We start from the raw sequence: 4,821 nt of genomic DNA, 5'->3' as shown, positions 1-4,821 counted from the left end.
CCTGGGATTGTTGTCTGGCCCCAGAATGGGAGTCAGGGCTCTGTGATCGAGATTTGAGCCCCAGGATTGAGGTCAGGGTCCCAAATGTGGTCAAGGTCCTGGATGGAGGTCCTAATCCTGCCATGGAAATAGGGTTCCTGCCATGAAGTTCTTGGCCCCGAATTAAGGTCTGACCCTGGGATGGAGGTCTGGGCCCCAGGATCGGGGTCTGGATCCCGGATAGGGGTGTAGGCTATGTGGTCAAGGTCCTGGATGGAGGTCCTAATCCCGCCATGGAAATAGGGTTCCTGCCATGAAGTTCTCGGCCCCGAATTAAGGTCTGATCCTGGGATGGAGGTCTGAGCCCCAGGATCGGGGTCTGGATCCCGGGTAGGGGTGTAGGCCCCAACATGGAGGTCTGGGCCACGGGATAGATGTCCTGGGCCCAGGTTTGAGGTCACGGCCCCGGATGTAGGTGAAGTCCCCAGATGGAGGTCTGAGTCCCACCATGGAAATAGGGGTTCTTCCATGAATATCTGGGCCCCGAAGTAAGGTCTGATTCTGGAATTGTTGTCTGGCCCTGGGATGGGGGTCTGTGCCCCGGGATAGAGGTCTGGGCCCCATGATAGAGATCCAGGCCCCAGGATTGTGGTCAGGGAACCGGATGGAGGTCAAGGCCCCAGATGGACATCAGGGCCCCAATGGAGGTCAGAGTCCCACCATGGAAAAGGATCCTGCCATGAAGTTCTGGGCCCCGAATTAAGGTTTGATCCTGGGATGGAGGTTAGGGCCCCAGGATCGGGGTCTGGATCCTGGGTAGAGGTGTAGGCCCCAGCATGGAGGTCTGGGCCCCGTGATAGATTTTCAAGCCCCAAGGTTGAGGTTTGGCCCCGGATGTTGGTCAAGGCCCCGGATCGAGGTCTGAGTCCTGCCATGGAAATAGTGGTTCTACCAGGAAGGTCTGGCCCCGAAATAAGGTCTGATCATGGGGTGGAGGTCTGGGTTCCGGCATGGTGGTCTGGGCCCCAGGATGGTCATTTGGGCCCTGGGATATAGGTCCGTGCCCTGGGATTGACATTAGGGCCCTGGGATGGGTGTGTGGGTCCCGGATGTAGGTCTGGATTCAGAATGGTGTCTGGAACCCGCATGTACCAGGTATATCCCACATGTGAGTGAGATCATGTGATATTTATATTTCTCTGAGTGGCTTATTTCGCTTAGCATAATGCTCTCCATTTCTATCTATGCTGTTGCAAATGGTAAAAGGTCCTACTTTTTTTTATCGCGGGATAGCATTTCATTGTGGAGATGTACCACAGTTTTTTAACCCACCCATCTGCTGATGGGCACTTACGTTGTTTCCAAATCTTGGCTATTGTAAAATGTGCTGCTATGAACATAGGGGTGCATATATTCTTTCTGATTAGTGTTTCTGGTTTCTTGGGATATAGTCCTTGAAGTGGGATTACTGGGTCAAATTTGAGTGCCATTGTTAACTTTTTGAGGAAACTCCACACTGTTTTCCACAGTGGTTGCACCAGTCTGCATTCCCACCAGCAGTGCATGAGGGTTCCTTTTTCTCCACATTCTCGCCAGCACTTGTTTGTTGATTTGTTGATGATAGCCATTCTGGCAGGTGTGAGATGGTATCGTGTTGTTTTGATTTGCATCTCTCAGATGATTAGTGTAAGTCAATACATTTCTAAGTTTACTTTTCATTTCTGGCCCTTAGAAATCTTGCTCTCTCTTTTCTCTTTCTCTCTTTGCTTTTTGTGTCAGATATTTAAATATTAAAAATATAGGTTATCTAGCATTTCTGTGTAGTGTGTGTGTGTGTGTGTGTTGTTGCTTCCCATGCTTCCTGAGTCCACCATCATGACATGATGTCAGTAAAAATTCAAATAGCACATAAAATCAAAACAAATACCCTTCCTGTTCTTTATATTTCCTTTTCGTAAAGATAAGCACTGTTAAAACTCATTGATTGGCTGCCTTCTGCACGCCCCTTACTAGGGATCAAGCCCGCAAACCCAGGCATGTGAGCTTGATCGGAATTGAACCCAGGACTCTTCAGTCTGCAGGCCAACACTTTATCCACTGAGCCAAAACAGCTAGGGCTGCCAGTGAATTTTTTTTTTTTTTGCCAGTGAATTTTAAATGTCAGTCTGGAGGACACATTGACCAGATTTCTAGTTTACTCACAGTGTGTATGTCTAGCATACACATCTGTGCATATACGTGTGTGTTGGAAGTCAGTGACCTCACGTTATCTCAGAATTAGCACCCCCGTATTCTTTTAAATTAAATTTACAGGGGCAAAAACATTCTACACATTTTAGTGTACAATTCTATAATACATCATCTATATATTGCACAGTGTGCTCACCACCCAAAGTCTAGTCTTCCTGTGTCACCATCTATTTGACTCCCTTTACTCTCTTCATTTCCTGCAACCCCATTTCCCTCTGGTAATCTTTATACTTTTAGAAACTCCTTGTTTTAACCAGGTCCATATCAGTGGGTTGGGAGAAGCAAGATAAAGAAGGTGAGTGGGAAGGTGCTTCTGAAGAAATCCAGTCACTTCCGACATGGGAAGAAATCATATTGCCCAACAGAAACCTATGAGGCCACATCCGTACCTCTCTTGGTTCCTAAATTGTAAACAACAGTGCTGTCTTCCTGAAAAAGCTGGCTTTGCTCCAACTTTGAAAATAAGTGTTAAGAATGGAGGGGAACTAAGCAAGTAAGGCCTAAGGGCCATGCAGTGCCCCGCTGCCCACTCTGCCAGCATTCTTGTACACTCCATTAGCTGGGATCCTGATGATACTTAGTGGGTATTGTGTCCTGTCCACATTCCCGAAGGCATTATAGAAAACACTAGAGGCCTGGTGCATGAAATTCATGCACGGGTAGGGTCCCTAAGCCTGGCTGGCGATCAGGGATGATCTGTGGGGCCACCGGTGGGACAATCGGGGGGGCCTCACTGGCACCTGCCTTGGTTGGCCTGGCACTGCCCGCTTGCCAGCCCTGCCAACTGGTGGGGCGATTGGGGGGGGCAGTGCTGGCCCACTCGCCAGCTGGCCCCTCCCCTGATCGTCCTGCCACTGCCAGTAGCCTCCCTCTGCAGGGCAAAGCCCCCTGATCGCCCTGCTGCTGCTGGTTGCCTCCCTCTGGCACCTGCCTTGGCTGGCCTGAGGCCTGTGGGCTGGGGGCAACTCCTGCATTAAGCGTCTGCTCCCTGGTGGTCAGTGCATGTCATAGTGACCAGTTGTTCCACCGATTGTTCTGCTGTTTGGCCAATTTGCATATTAGGCTTTTATTATGTAGGATATGTTAATAAGAATCAAATAACTAGTTCACTGATTATGTATCAAATGCCTGCTATGTATCCAACTTGTGCTAGTCCCTTAAAACAAGAGCAGGTATTATAGAAACAAAATTTAGGAGACAGCCGAAACCGGTTTGGCTCAGTGCATAGAGCGTCGGCCTGCGGACTGAAAGGTCCCAGGTTCGATTCCGGTCAAGAGCATGTACCTGGGTTGCGGGCACATCCCCAGTAGGAGATGTGCAGGAGGCAGCTGATCGATGTTTCTCTCTCATCGATGTTTCTAACTCTCTATCTCTCTCCCTTCCTCTCTGTAAAAAATCAATAAAATATATTTAAAAAAAACAAAACAAAATTTAGGAGACAAAGGAAATTTGTGAATGGTTGATATGTGAGGAGTTCATGAAATTTCCTGTAGCATCAGGGTGACTGGTACAAAGAGATCTATCTGGGGGTCCTAGTGCACCACAAGTTGAATCTGAAGATTTGGAAAAATGATTCTAATTAAGTAAAAGAGAAAGAAAAGAAAGACGTAGTAGCTATGTGACCTTAAATATTCACTTCAACTTTTTGAACCTCAGTTTCCTCTTCCATAAAATGAGGTTTCATTAGGTAAGCTCCAGTTCTAAAAAGAGATGCTCTAAATCCAAGAATCTACTGAGATGTACAGAGAGGGCTATGGCTCTGTATGAATTTAATATGAAATTCTATTTTTGCTCAGATCATGATTATTAGTAATTAGGTGCTCCAAAGGAGGCCACTTCTTAGTGTGTGCCTTCCAGATGGCTACTGACTGCATCTAACATGAGGAGTTCCTGAGAGGTATCTCAAAGATGAATAAGCTCTAGAGATCTGCTTAACAATATAGTACCTGTAATTAAGAACACGGCATTGTGCACTTAAAAATTTGTGAAGAGGGTAGATCTCATGTTAAGTGTTCTTATAACAAAAAGCAAAACCCAAAACCCCCACAAAAACACAAGGGACACAAGGAAATGTTTGGAGGTGATAGATACGGTTATTATCTTGATTACTGTGATGGTATCATGGATGCATTCATATGTCCAAACTCATCAAATTTGATCATTAAACACCTACAGTTACATCTCAATAAATTTGTTAAAAATGTAAAATAAACACACAAACAAAACCTCTGTATGATTGTATGGCTTCTTGGCATTAAAATCTCTTGCATGAAGCTGTCCTCATGCCAATGTTCACCACTAAACCAGCTCCAAATGTTTACCTGCTTCGTGTGATGTATGGGAATGCACGAATAAATGAAGGAGTAAAAATTTGTTTTGTTAATCCTCACCTGAGGTTATTTTTCCCATTGATTTTTAGAGAGAGTGGAAGGGAGAGACAGAGAGAAACATCGATGTGAGAGAGACACATCAATTGGTTGCCTCCTGCAGGCTCCCTGACCAGGGCCAGAGAACCTGCAACCAAGCTATATGCCCTTGACCGGAATCAAACCAGGGGCTCTTCAGTCCACAGGCCAACACTCTATGCACTGA

Source organism: Myotis davidii, unplaced genomic scaffold (assembly GCF_000327345.1).
Source record: "Myotis davidii unplaced genomic scaffold, ASM32734v1 scaffold575, whole genome shotgun sequence".
Taxonomy (NCBI): domain Eukaryota; kingdom Metazoa; phylum Chordata; class Mammalia; order Chiroptera; family Vespertilionidae; genus Myotis; species Myotis davidii.
This window is presented reverse-complemented; position numbering follows the sequence as displayed.